Source organism: Ictidomys tridecemlineatus, chromosome 9 (genome assembly GCF_052094955.1).
Source record: "Ictidomys tridecemlineatus isolate mIctTri1 chromosome 9, mIctTri1.hap1, whole genome shotgun sequence".
In the NCBI taxonomy this organism is placed as follows: Eukaryota; Metazoa; Chordata; class Mammalia; order Rodentia; family Sciuridae; genus Ictidomys; species Ictidomys tridecemlineatus.
This window is the reverse complement of record NC_135485.1, coordinates 123,688,933-123,704,078: the sequence shown is the minus strand read 5'-3', so window position 1 is coordinate 123,704,078 and position 15,146 is coordinate 123,688,933. Positions and strand designations below refer to the sequence as shown.

Below are 15,146 nucleotides of genomic sequence, written 5' to 3'. Positions count from 1 at the left end.
AAAGTAGGGGTTTTGTAACAGAATCATATACTTTTTACATGGCGCAGTGCATTTGAGTAACTCAATAACTATGTTTGTATTTTCTTGAGACAAGGTCTCACTGTGTTGCCTGGGCTGGCCTTGACTCCTAGATTCAAGTGATCCTCCTGACTCAAGCTCCTAGGTACCTGGGATTATAGATATGTACCACTTCTGGGATTTGATGCTATATTTTGTAGGAAAAAGCTATCAAGTGAGCAGGGGGGCACTATGATTATTTATTTATTTATTTATTTATTGTGGTGTTGGGCCATAAACCCAGGGCTTTTCACATTGCTAGGCAAGAGCTCTATCACTGAGCTACATCCCAGCCCTTTATTTACTTTGAGTTACAATGACCTAGAGAATCCCCTCCCCCAGCATGAGTTTAGAACTTTTTTTTGGTATTGATCATGAACCAGAGCCTTGCTCATGCTAGGTGAGCAATCAGCCAGGCCTCCCCCATGAGTTCAAAGACACTCTGAGAATGACAGTTCTGTCTCTGAGAGAGAGATGAAGATACTCCCAGGGATACAGGGCATCAGGAGGAGACGAGAACAGCATGGGCTAGGGCTCACTCGAGATTTTGCATTATATATATTTAGACAGAAGTTGACTGTTGCTGACCTTGGAAGCAGGAGTAGGACTGAACTTAGAATTTCTTTTCTGAGATATTTTAAGTCTGTAGGATTCTGAAGAAGACAGAATGTAGAAATAAAAACCGAAGAGGCTATTTTGAGGTAAAGACTGGAGGAGGTGGTGTAGGAAGACTGATCTGTTAGGCAGGCCTCTCCAGGGCAGGTATATAGAAGGTTGGGAAGAGACACAGAGATGGAATTAGGGAGATAATGTAGGGGTTATATAACAGGGTTGTATGATTTTACATGGCTCAGAGCATTCGAGTAACCCATAAGTCCCAAATTTTCAATTCTGCAAGCATAATAAATACTTAAATATTATTTCAAAGTTACCATAAGCATGACATATTTTTTTTTAACTCAGGTATGTTTTTATTTCTCTTATTTTTGAGAAAATATGACTCTACTGAGTTTAAATGAAAATTCAAATAATTATGCAATCACATGTAAGCACTATTTGGAGAAGATAAAATGAGCCTCAAGTAACTTTTCAGGGTCACAGAGCTAAAATGATGGCAGGGCAGTAAGAAAATTCATGTTTTCCAATACGGTAGGATAGGGGTTTAGATCTCTTAAATTCACCAAGGGTATAATTTGCAAGTAACTATTCCCTGAAAAAAAATCAGTCCAAATTGACCACTTTTAGTGAAGGCCATTTTTTAGGGCGCTTGTCAGGGTTCCCCCTGGTGAACATGGCCACGTTCTTCCCCCAGCAGCTCGCACAAGTCTCCTTTTTGAGGGTGCCGAGCATTCTCTGCCTAATCTGGGTCTTCACAGTGGCATAGCATAATAATTTCTCTGCTCATCATCACTCAATGAACTCAGGGAGAAGACTTGGTGTTAGCACAGCGTCAACCAAAGTTAGATGCCTGACATCTCAGAAAAGCCAACCGTTCACTTGAAGCAGGAAGTCTGAAAATGAGGTTACTCAGCCAACAGGGACTGGCTGAGGGGCTGGAAGCTCCAAAGGCTGATTGTCCTCTTGTTTAATAGCAATGTACAGGACTTCCTGTCCCTGAGGGTATGGCAGAGCAGAGTAATGTGTAAGTGGTGACCTGGCCATTTCTGTGCAGTTTCCCATAGATCTCGTCAAATTTGGCCAGAAGGTTGGGTGCATCCTTCACTTTTTCCCTAACCTTGACCAACACTTCCTCTGGGAACTCATGTTTTTTCACAAATCTTGATAAATTTCCTTCTGCAGTATTCGTTAGTATATCTATCAGGGTTTCCAACATATTTGACTGGATATGGATTATAATATTTAAATTTGTGCAAGTTATGCTCTCTGGATTCATGATTTGAGAAAAAAATGGATGCAGCTTTTGCTACCTGGTTCTGGTTCAGAGCTAACGCCACTGCAAAGCAGCAGGCTCTCCTGGACAGAACGTCTCCTTGATTAAAGCTTCTTCTCTTAATGTAGTACAGATTTTAAAAGACTATGGGCTATTCAGTGTGTAGCAAAATTGCAAAAGCAAGGACATAGGTATCTTTGGTGAACTTCACATCTTTGTTTTTCATCTCTATCAACACTTCCAAGGCATTTTTATATTTGCCTTTGATAAATAACATATCCATCAAAATACTGAATGATGTGGAGTCTGAGAAGAAACCGTGTAAATGCTGGTCTTTGATGAGCTCCATTGCAGACTCCTCAAGATCCAACTCATAACACAGCCTCATGAAAACTGGTCCAAACTTCTACTCCGCCAAAGTGACATTTCTGTTCTCTGTATGGTACCTGTACATGACATTTTTAGCCAGCTCCACATCATCCTGAGTCTGACTCAAATGAAGCAAAGTTCTCAATTCGTCCTTTAAGATGAGTTTGTTCTGGGTCAATTTCTCTTCCAAGTTTCTAAAATAGGTTTCTTTGGTGCCAGGAAGATTATATGCAACAGCCAATTTCTTATGTTGAAATTCTTTTAATTTCATGATATTATCTGTAAGTAGATATCGTTTAGCTCTGAGAGGGCACCGGCAGCAGTTGGAGCCTGTTCCTTCCACCCTGGGATAAAAAGAAGTCCATGTCGTTTGCTGCAAAGCTCGTTCCAAGGACCGAAATGCAGCCATATTGTCCTGGGCCGCACCACTTGTCGTGTAGCGTATGTGTTATTCAATTTAGGTGTCTACAATTGAGACAGGGAGAGAAAATGGATTAATTTTAGAATATCTCAGAGACATTCAGCATTTACAAATAAAGAACAACCTCTTGAGAACTTAAGATCTCAGAACAACAAAGAGCACATTAGTTTAGGGGTGAAGGACTAGGGACCTGTCTGCGTGCAGTGTACTGAGGGCTGATGCTGGCCAGTGTTGTCTCGTTTGGTTGCTGGTTCTGGAGTCGGTAGCCTTTTCCTGAGGCCCATCTAGAGGTTCCTCATCAGAGCCCAGGAACTAAAAATAAATAGTGTCTGTGGGTGTCCCCAGGCCGGAGCTATAGGTGAAGGGATGGAGGGTGGGAAGAACAGACTGCTCTTTTTCTGACATGCCCTCTCAGTGAGCAGAGCACAGCATCGATCTACAACTTCTGGTTGAACCCAAAATTCAGCTGTATCCTTGCAGAGAAAGATTCTTGGGATTAAGATTTGATTTTTTTTTTCCACTCTTAACAAGGCTTAGAATCATAGACCAACCCCAAAATAGTTACTTGAAATTGGAACAAACTGAGTCCTGGGACCAGTTAATTTCTATGTCTCAGGATCAGCTTGACCTGCTGAGAGAGAGAGAGAGAGAGAGAGAGAGAGAGAGAGAGAGAGAGAGAGAGAGAGAGAGAGAAGCAGTAGGGCAGCTCAAAGGTAGGAAAAGTCCATTTCCCACCAGCCTCCCCTTCCCCAACCAGCCCTCTTTAAAACTACCCATAACTTTCCAGGAACATTCTTCTTAAAACTTCTGCCCAGAACAAATATAGGAAACACTTAAAATGATAGTTTTTCCTCCTTCTGGGTGTGTGTGAAATTCTCTGTAGGCAGGCATTTAGCATTTTGGGGGAAGAATACAGACAGCCCTAGCATGGGGCTGACATTGTACAATGAATACTTAATAAATACTACTCCCAGAGAGTGAAAGAGCTGCGAAGCAAATTGGCTCTCTTAGCCATTGGCATCACTGGAAGCGTTGATTAATAAGCTCTTTACCTTCATGGGACGCTGAGCCAGCGATGGTACAAAATACATTAGCAGATGTGACTTCTGCCCTCAGGGACTTGTTTGTGAAGTGTGAAATTTACCTCCCTTGTCATTCTCAGCTGACAAAACAGGTGAATGGTGGTTGGTCCAAGGAATGATGTGGCCAGCAGAAAGCCTGCAAGTGCCCTCCCCCTTCTTTGTTGTTCCAGGGTCCTTTTCCTTTGAGCTGTTGACAGTACCTTTAAAATGCCTGTTTGCTACAGTTGCCCTTCTGTTCCATATGTGTAGTGTAAGTACCTTTAAAGGGATGTATTTTCCCTCCCTTGACTTGCTTCATCTGGAACGTTTGGATCTGCATTGGAAGCCTGAATTTGGTTGAGGAATGATTTTCCTTTCTCTGGCAGGAACTTTTATTTTTCTCACAACTGAAAGTATCATTAAAACCTGGCTGGTCCTGGACAAGGATGGGAACTAGGAAGATTGTCTTTGTTCTCCCTTCTCTGGCCCTGTTCTTTTCTGTGCCCCTGCATACTTTCTGCTTATTTTAGCTCCTTCTCATTGCACATGGCCTGGGGACCTTCCCTGTCAGCAATTAAAAGAAAAAAAAAGTTTAAAAATTGGAAATAATTTTAGATTTACAGAAAAGTTGCAAAAAATAGTATGGAGAGCTCCTGTGTCCCCTTTATTCATTTTCCTGAATGCCGACCTCTTATTTACCATGCCAATAGTTCCAAGGTAATGTCCTTGGAGTGCATATTTTTTAAACCTCTTATCCTAGGGACCTTGCTGTTGTCAGGGTACAGAGATGACTTGGTTCCTTCCTCTTTCTCTTACCTTAAGGAGTCAGCAATCTAGGAGTGGGTTTTGATGACTTAAGACTTTGTCTTCCCATATGAATTTTTATTAAACTGTTCCAAAAATGGCAGTGGGGAATGTACAGATAACAGTTTCTAGTAATTGAATGTCAGCTACGGTAGAATCTGGTGAGTAGGTCCTTTTGACTTGAGTCCATGCTGGGATCTTGAAATTGCTGTTTATTTATTTATTCTTCTGTTCGTTTAGTATTAGTTACTGCCCTGTAAGTGCCAAGTACTTTCCTAGTCTCTGGAGATACCAAATTGAACTTTATGATATAGCTCTTGCATTTAAGAAATTTGATCTAGGGCTATGGTTTGGATGTGAGATGTCCCCCAAAAAGCTCATTTCACCTCTGAACATTCTTGGCAATGCAAGAGTGTTCAGAGATGAAATGATTAGATTACAAGATGTGTCCTAATAAGTGGATTAATCCTTCTGATGGATTAGTGATTTGAATGGATTACTAGATGGTGACTGTAGGTAGGAAGGACGTGGCTAGAGGAAGTAGTAGGTCACTGGTGAGCATGTCCCTGGGGATGATACCTTGTCCCTGGTTCCTTGGATGGGCTTGCACACTCCCGCTCCCCCACCCCCGCTTTGTGGCTGCCATGAATTGATCAGCCTTCATCTGCCATGTTGTTCTGTCTCACCCCAGGCCTGCCTAGAGCAATGGAGTTGACTAAATGTAAACTGAGCCTTTGAAACCATGAGCCAAAGTAAACTTTTCCTCTCTCAAGTTGTTCTTGTCAATTTTTTGCTTATAGTAACAAAAGCTGATTAACTTGTAGAGTGATCAAAACAGTTACAAAGCAATGGAAATATGGTGGAGATACATACAGGGTGTGGTGGGAATGCAGGGAAGATCTAGCCCAATCTGACCAGTCCTCATTAAGCTGCTCCACCCAGAAAGAACACACGGAGACTGTGAAATAATATGGTTCTGTCCAGGCAAACTTACATTAAGATGGTTTAGGTAAATTCAGGGGACTGTCAGTGCTTTGTTTTTTTATAAATGGATAATACATTGCTGCCCATGAAGTAGAGTTGAAATAGTTATTGAGTGCACCAGTATGCTGATTGTGGTTATCGTCCCCCCAAGAAGGTGAAACAGTTTTATTTCACAATTGTCTTTAAAACTGAAAAGATACTTGTTTTCTTTCATATAAAGATATTACTACAATTGGGTGCAGTGACGCATACCTGTAATCCAGCTACTTGGGGGACTGAGGCAGGAAGATTGCAAGTTCCAGGAGAGCCTGGGCAATTTAGTGAGAGATCTTGTCTCAAAAATAAAATAGACAAGGACTGGGGCAGAGTGCTTGTCCAGCATGCATGGGGCCCTGAATTTAATCCCCAGTATCACAAAACAAAAACAAAAACAAAAAATTAGTATAGATATACCTGTACTTTATAGAAAAAGATTATATAAGACCATCCCAAAGAAAAATATAACCCATTATATGGTTTCAGTAAGGTTGTTTGGAAGAATTCGCGTTTGGACCAATGGCTCTAAGACTCCGTCCCACAACTGTGTCACCTAGTTCACAGTGTGGGTTGCTGTCATCAGTGTGTGCTCCTACGTTCTCATCACCTAGCCTTCCGTTGGTTCGTCAGCCTTTTCTGCAGGTTTGTCAGCAGATTGTGCAGGTCGTGCCTTTCTCCATGATCCTTCTCAAGGACCTTCCAGGAAAGGAGACACATTATTATTCTAGTAGATCATAAATTCCAAGTCCTTACCAACAGTTCTACTTGGTAGAACATGTCTCATTGAAGGTACAGAGTCCATGTTTAACCTGTTCATTTGCGTTCCATTCCATAAACTCAGACATATGTCTCTTTGAGGAAGTGTGAATTGATGGAGAAAGGGCTCACATGGACAGAACTCTGCAGTCAAAATAGTTAATGGCAGGCGGGTAGGTTTGGAAAATGTGAGTGCTCATATCATCATAGCCAGCAGCAAGCAGCTGACACCATATGGTCTCCAGCCGTACCACTGTGTTGGTATCCGGGTCTTGCTTCTAGTTAGAGGTGCAAGATGAGACCCAGGGAGTGGTCTTGTCAAATAAAGTCTGATTTCCAAACAACTCATGGAACATAAAATTACATAACAGTCTAGCATCAGCAGTAAACCCCCAAGTTGAGATACCAATATGGTTGTCAGTGTGGAGAATTTTTCCTGGTGAGCAGCAAATTCGGACTATACTCTTTTCAATGCAGCCATCTCTGCATGCAATTTCGATTTCAGACCAACTGTGGCTGAACCTTGTTTAACAGCTTCCGTTGCATATTCAGTTGGATAAACTCTGCCAAACAGTGACTTCATTGTCATACTGGTTGTGCCAGCAGGGACCTGGATGAGCGTCGTCTTCCTGACTCTTTTCTGTGAAATTAAAAATGTGGACTTTTATAGATATATATGTATATACCCAGTAATACACATATGTGAATATATATGTGTACACATATAAAAATTGACTTCAATAAATATTCTTACACCCTGTTTTTCAATATTTTATCATGAAAACTTTTGTTATGAGAGATTTTAAACATAAAGTTGGAATAATTTTGCAGTAGACCCATCATTTAGACTTTCTAACAAACATTATTCTTGGCTTATCACACATCTGTTCATCATTCCTTTATTAATCTGTCTTAATTCTTTTGATATGTTTAAAGTAAATCATGAAATAGCCTCTAAGTACTTAAGTATACCTGTCATAAAAATTAAATATTTGTTTGCAGTTTTTCTTTTAATACAAAATTTGTGCTCAGTGAAACGCATGCATCTTAAGTGTGTATTTCCTAAGTTTTGAACACATGTATCTGTGTAACCCAGACGTCATCATGATATAGAAAATATACAATGTCATCCATCATCATCACCCTCTATAGAAAATTCCTTTGTGACCCTTCCCAGTCAATCCCCACCTCCCTCTTTCCAGAGGCTACTACTCTTCTAATTTTTTCCTTTTGTCTTTTGTGGTACCGGGGATTAAACCCAGGGATACTTAACCATTGAGCCACTCCTCCATCCCTTTTTATATTTTATTTAAAGACAGAGTCTAACTAAGTTGCTATGACCTTGCTAAGTTGCTGAGGCTGGCTTTGAACTTGTGATCCTCCTGCCTTAACCTCCTGAGCCACAGGGAGAATAGGAGTGTGCCACTACCCCTGGCACTGTTCTTCTTCTTTTTTGCATCATAAATGTATTTGTCTGTTGTCCAATTTCAAATAAATGGAATCACAACAATATATGCATTTTTTTTGTGTGTAGTGCTTATTTCCTTTGACATAGTTTTTAAGAATCATCAGGTTGTTTATATTTTAGTTCTTTTTTTAAAAAAATTGCAGAGTAGGGCTGGGGTTGTGACTCAATGGTAGAGCACTTGCCTAATGTATGTGAAGCACTGGGTTCGATCTTCAGCACTGCATATAAATGAACAAAATAAAGGTCCAAATAAAATAACACCAACTTTGTTTTAAAAAATAAAGGTCCAAATAAAATAACACCAACTTTGTTTTAAAAAAATTCCATTGTATGGATATACAGTTTCCCTATTGATGGACATTTGGATCTTTTTATTTTTTAATGATTATGAACAAATTTGCTGTGAACATTTTTTTCCAAGTCTTTAAAGATATATATGAATAAATGTGTGTGTGTATAGATTTGTGTGCACGCGCTCTGTTTCTAGGGATAGACTGACTTGATCATAGGATGGACATATGTTAACCTTCATGAGCAATCACCAGGGCTGTTTCCAAAGTGGCTGCTGGTTTTCCACTAATAACATACGTGAATTCCTGCAGCTTCACATCCTTGGGTTGTCCGTTCTTTTCACCTTGGTCATTCCGTTTGGTGTGCAGTGTCATGATGACGTTTAGTACTTGTTGTGTGCTTATTGGCCGTTTGTATATCTTTTGTGAAACTCTGACCTCGTTTTCATTTTTAACACCGTCTGAGCTGTTGGAGTATTTAGAAACCGTCTTTTGCAGACATGCGCTGTAGCTCTTTACTCCCATGCTGGGACCTGCTTGTTCATTTTCTTAATTGTGTCTTTGATGAGCATTTTTATTTATTTCTTTATGTTTTGTCTTTTTGAGGTGGTGAGGGCTCTCACTAAGTTGTTGAGTCTGACCTTGAACTTGTAGTTCTCCTGCCTCAGTCTTCCATGTATAGCTGGGATCACAGGCATGTGCCACTCTACCCAAAACATGAGAGTCATTATTTTCCTATTATTGTTTTCTGTACCCTAAGAAACCTTCCCCCACTCCCAACTCATGATGCTGTTCTCCTCTAAAACTTTATGGTTGTATCTCTTACGTTCGCATCTGTATTATACCTCAAGTCAGTTTTTATGATTGTTGTGAAGTAGGGGTCAAGGTAAATGTTCTCTGTACAGATATCCAGTTATTCCAGCACAGTTTGTTGGAAAAGCCCCCCCCCCCCCGCCCCATTGTTGGACTGTATTGGTTCCTTTGTTGGAAATCATGGTTGTGAATGTGGGAGTCCATTTCAGGAGCACTGTGTTCTGTCTTGTAGTTCTACTTTGATTAGTGTTGCATCCTTCTTAATAGTTGTGTATTGTATAGATGTTCCATAAGTCATGTGGAATCACTGTGCCATTGTCGGACATTTTGAAGTTCACTGTTTTTTTGCTATGAAAAGCAGTACTGTGACATATACATTACATCTGTTCAATCTCTGTGTATCTAAGTGGAAGTGGTAGAAATGATTTATGAATAAAATTCAAGGAGAATATTTACAAAAGTAATGTTTATTATTTAGTTTTATATAGTATATTCTAATTTTTTATTTCTGTGACAAATGAGAATGCCTGCTATTTACAAGAAAGTAGACTGAATACTATGACCAGTACCCATGAAGTTCTTGTCAACTGGGAGAAGAACATTCACTTTGCTTAGCCAACTTTCTATCACTATAATGAAGTACCTGAGAAAATTAACTTAGAGAAACGGTTTATTTGTCTTATGGCTTTAGATGTACCAGTTCAAGACTGGGCAGACCCATTGCTTTAGACCTCTGGTAGGAGTGCTAGATGGCAATGGTGGAGCCAGCTGCTCACATTAACAGCCAGGAAGCTAATCCATAGAGAGAGAGAGAGGAAGAGACAACTTCTCACAGTCCCCTTTGAAGTTATGCCCCCAGTAACCCCAGAGCCAAAGACCTCCCATTTGGCTGTACTGATACTGGAAATTAAACCCACAGGCACTTAATCACTGAGCCACATCCCTAGCCCTTTTTATTTTTATTTTGAGACAGGGTTTTTCCAAGTTGCTTAGGGGCTCACTAAGTTGCTGAGGCTGGCTTTGAACTTGCAATCCTCCAGCCTCAGTCTCCTGAGTAGATGGGACTACAGGTGTGCGCCACCATGCCTGGCTTTGGCTATACCTCTTCAAGGTTTTCCCACCTCTCAGCAGTGCCACCCTGGGGATCAAGCTTTATTTTGGAACCAGGGGTTGAAGCCAGTGAGTGCTTAACCACTGGGCCACAGTGGGCCTTTGAGGAATACTTATCTAAGCCATAGCAACTTCTAAATGTCTTTTATGGATTGTTTATATTATACTCACAATGAAAGTTATTAAAGAAATAAAAAAACTAAAGACTTCAAAAGGTCTTTCCTAGAACACGTTGTTCTCCATGGATCTCATAATAGATTGTGAGCATGTATTTGCATGCAGGTCAGCAGATCGAAAATGAGAAGCAGATATTTGACCAGTTGTCTAAAGACATTTGCTCAATTATGGAAACAGAACGGCAGTCATAACTCATCTCGTGCGTACTGTCAGATGTGAGAGGTTATCTTTCTTAAGCTTTTTTATATGGTAATCAGAAAGACATTTAGTTGTGTAAATGATCCCCAAGGTACATGTTTTTTATTTTATGTGGGTATATAAATAAAATACTACTGTGTGAAGTGTTTGTAAACGCTCAGCTTCTTTATGTGATCATTTATCCTCTTAAGAGGAGCAATTTGCAGTGGAAAGGCCACTCTGGATTTCATTTTAAGTATTTGTGATGCTTTTCTCAGGGGAGGATGATTTTAAGGAGAAAGAGTTATTTTGGGTAAATATTTAATATTTTTTTCACATTCTCTCCATACAAACAGTGAAATAATTGTACATCATTATCTTTTAAGAGTTTTCTTATGTTTGCTGTAATAAAAATTAATATCTCTGGTGGAAGGATCACTGTACTGGAAAACTACAGCTTTCGTAAATTATTTAGTCATCTCTGCAGTCTAATCAGGGTTTGATAGCTGCAACTTGTAGCAAGCCAGATTTTGGCAAAGCAGAAAGACAGAGGACTGTATCCAGAGCAGTATCAGAGGAACGCTGTGTGTGAACGGGTTCTTCAGACTTTCACAGATGCCTTTTAATTTGTCAGTAAATTAGAGACTTCCTTTTTGGGCCATGTCAGTTATTTTTAACCAAGTAAAAACTCTTTTCTGCCTGAAACTTTCGTTATCAGACTATGATCTCTTATAAATAAATTAGAATCTTTTGGAGGGCTACTTCCTTTTTTTCCTGTCTTTCCTCTCTTTTCTACTGGGCGACATGAGTAAAGTAAATCAAGGAGTCATTTATCCAGCCCCAGTGTTGACTCCAGCCTTCACTGCCAATGCAGTTTCTGGATCATTGTGAGTATAAGACAGGGGAACCCTCTAACCCAGACCCGGCCCAGTTCACTGTGAGATGGTTCAAGATACAACGGTTAGTTTTAATTGCATTTTGAGCTATGTCCCAGAGTGAATTGCAGGAGCCCCAGAATGAACTTAATTCCTGGTTACTCTTGGTGGAGCAAAATTTCTCTTTTCCCATGAAACCTGCTGGACATCTTCAGTCTGACTTTGTCTGTTCGGGAATCTCCTCGTGGGAAGTGAGTGGAGATTCAACCAGGTTGGAAGACAGGCTGGTCACAGCTGGCTGCCAACTGCCGTCCATCCCCTCCAGGGTCCAATTTTCCAGTCCCCTGCCTGTTCTCCTAATGAGAAATAAACCAGAAAATGGTCCAGAATCGAAACCAAGCCCAAACCATAAAACAAGGTTAAGATGGATTTTATCCTTTGGCTCTCGAACCATCTTATCTAATTCTATTTCAGTAGCTTTTGATAAAGTGTGTCACATATATAAAGTCATTTTATAGGTCTTTCTCTTTCCATCTCTTTCCTTCCTCCCTCTCTTTCTAAATAAGAGGTGGGAGACTGTATGCTCATGTAATTCTAAAGTGGAAGCTTAAAATTAAGAACCGTTTCTTCTCCCTCCTCCTTTACACTTGGTCTTTAACACTCGCCCTCATGGAGAGTGTGTTTGGTTTTGTGATCAATGTGGCTGTCTGGTGTTTGTGATTTTCTCCCGGTTGACTCTTGCTGCTAATGAACATGATCATTTATACTGTGTCACTGTAGTATAGGCATGTTTAATAATTGATTGGGCCATGGTAGGTAGAGAGCAGCAAATGCAGTCCCTTTGTTGCCATGGCAATACATTTGGTTAGGGGGCTGTCCATCATTTGGACCACATGGATCTGGCACATGGGACATAATCGCCTGTGGTTGAGGTAGTTGGAAGACAAAATCAACTTAAGAAGAGGTGGCATTTTGAAGCAAATTAATATGTATTTCAGAGAGTGTTTGGACTCACAATTGTAGAGTAACTTACCTTTTTTATTATTGAAAGGCTCATTTTCAGCTAATATGTCAGTGTAGAGAATGAGTCAAGTGACAGATTTGTTTACTTGCTAACATGGTGGGATTTGATCATTTATTGTACAAAATGGTAATTGTGTGAGGTTTGCTTCCTCTTTCTATCATCCCAAGGAGGGTTTCTGATGCCCTGTTTATTAGGGACGCCAAAGGGAAAGGACAACATATTCTCTCCTTTTATTCTTTATTTTAATTAAAAAAAACATAGATTCTTAAATGTAGAGGTTTTGCTTATGTATGCTTTCAACAACTGTTTATTGAGCCTTCAGCCAGGGGCTCTTAGGGACTGGATACTGTGCCAGCCCAGCAGTTGTGCTCCCTGCCCTCACAGCGGGAAGGCTCTGGTGGGCAGTGTCCCTCTAACACTGTCCTTTCCCTTATGGAGAAATCTCCCTGCATATTTAGTAAGTTTTTACAATAGTTTTTTTCTTCCCAGTATAGTTTTTTAATGTTTCTCCTGGTGGCTTATTAATATCATTTGTCAACAACCAACATGGAGGCAAATGAACACTGTGGTGGCCGAAGCCCCGGCTCTTCTGTGGATCCACGTCCTTCCTGTCCTTGATGTGCAGCCCCCAGTTCTGCCTCTGTCATGGTGCCATTGGCACCAACAGCATGCGCTCTCTGAACAGTTCACTCAATTAGTATTCCACACGTTGCCCTGTTTTTCTTAAATGTTATTACTTAATTTTTTATGTCTTCTTTCCATACCTCTTAGAAGTGCTAGGGTAGAAGAAAAAAAGCTAAAGCCAATGTGAAGCCTCAGCACCTTTATTTTGTAGAGTCATACCTGTAGAAATGAAATCGTAATTGGTTATTAAAAAAAAGTCAGGATGATACCTCAGCATCCAGACCCTGAGATCCATCCCCCCCCCCCTTTATTCTTCTTGGCCATTTCTAGGAGGAAGAGCCGGCAAGTGCAGTGTTCTCCACCTGGCGTGGGAGTCTCGTGACTGTGGATGGCCATCAAGAGGGCCGCCTTTGGGGCTGGCTGTGACCTTAGGCATGGTGGGTTATGACAATGTTTAGGTATCACAGAGCGAGGGGATGCAGCACTTGGTAAGGAGTTTCAATTAGACACATCAAGCTTTGGAAGTCACTGTGGGCTTCTGAGAGGATGCTTAATGTGAACAAATGAACACTCCAGGGAAGATAAAAGAAGCACTTGCTGCCATGTGTTCACGTGGTTGGGGGCAGGGAGGACAGCTAGAGGTGCCCTTGGAAGGGAAGTCTTACCCATCTGACACAGAGGGACTCAGGACTCTTTGATTTTGAACTGAGATGCCATAATAAATACATGACAGAAATAGGAATCAGATTCTCGTGTCAGTGCCATCTCTTTTGATCAAAGTGGGCTTTCTGGCTCTGAATTTTGATGATTATCTTATTTTCCCTTGCTGAAGGATCATTCCAGCATAGCTTGACCTTTATCCCATGCTTATGCTGCTCTAGTCCTGATTTAAATAGGTTGGATATTAAGAGACACCTACTAGATTCAATAAAAAGGGACATTTATTGCAAGGATTCTGGAAGTCAGGCAAAGCTAGGACTCAAGTCAGGACTTGGAATGCCAGCTAGCACTCTTTTCTATTTTCTTTCACTCAACTGGCTTTTACTCCATGTAATTGAAGTAGGCTTCTCTAAACTTCTGCTAAGTTTGTGTTCCAGTTGTTGAAATAACTAGAAAAACACCTTGAGCATTTTCTGATCCTAAATTCTTGGGGGAGACCATTTGATGGGCTCAGCCCCGTTCATTTGAGTCAACACAGGTGAGAGGCGAGATGTCCAGGCTCCACATGCCCAGACGTCTGCCAAATCCCAACCCTGAATTTGAGGCACTGGGGGCCAGAGAAGATAATCTGAGCAGATACCCCTGACAAATTGAAAATCCCCACTTAAAGTTGCCCTGATTCCTGAAAAGTTGTGTGCCATTGTTTTACTAACATTTTGAAATCTCTCTGAGGCATCATGAGGAATTAGATTTATTCTGTCCATTTTGCTAATTGCATCACATAAAAACCGTTCCGATCTGGAGCTTTGCATTGAAGCTGGCGGTTTCTGCTCACCTCTGCACTCCTCTGCCCTGCTGGAAAATTAGCTTTCCATTTATTTATTTATTTTGCAATATAAGCATTGAGAAGTTAAAGGTCTGTGGTGCTTTAGTACAGTGCCTCGACAATTAAATGTGAGTTTTCACGTATGGAGAAATTTTGTTAATCGTAAACCACATTTCTTTTGATTGTATTTATACCCTTGCCATAGAAGTGTTGAAATGAATAACCTTGAGATATTCAGACCTCAGAAGGTTTATTCGCTTCCAAGATTCTGATTTTATTTATAAGGCTGCAAAAAGAAGAAGAAAAAAAAAACAACCAAACAAACACTCAATGAAATTTGTTGTGATTCACTGCTCATCACCTTGAGCTGTTGCCACTCAATGCTAGAAAGGTACTGATCGAAGACAGCAAGAGGACTGAATAAAAACCCTGTAGCTCCAAACAGAAGCCCGAGGGTTGCTATTACAGGCATTTCTCGTCACATATTGAGTGGACCCAGGCCAGTGGCTTTAGATCTGAGCTTTTCTGCCCACTCCCACCCCTGTGGGAAGGGAGTACTTTTGTCAATTAGAGCAGCTGTTCTCAAGGCTGGTTCTTTTGCTGGCTGAAGGAAAAGCTAACGGGAACAACAGATTTCAAGCCTAGTTGAGCAGTGGTCGGACAAAAAGTAAATCTGGATAAATTATGCTGCGACCTGCTGGAGTCCCCCTGTCTCCCTCGCTG

At 40.8% G+C, this 15,146-nt stretch overlaps 1 protein-coding gene and 2 pseudogenes across 5 annotated transcripts in view; 1 reads left to right on the top strand and 2 right to left on the bottom strand.

The window, feature by feature from the left end:
- Fhip1a (FHF complex subunit HOOK interacting protein 1A) overlaps positions 1 to 15,146 on the top strand; it is a 238,510-nt gene that overhangs the window by 94,520 nt on the left and 128,844 nt on the right. The gene's annotated exons all lie outside the window — the stretch shown is intronic.
- LOC101958622 (pentatricopeptide repeat-containing protein 2, mitochondrial pseudogene) lies at positions 1,575 to 2,636 on the bottom strand (annotated as a pseudogene).
- On the bottom strand, positions 6,231 to 8,512 carry LOC101958899 (proteasome subunit alpha type-1 pseudogene; annotated as a pseudogene).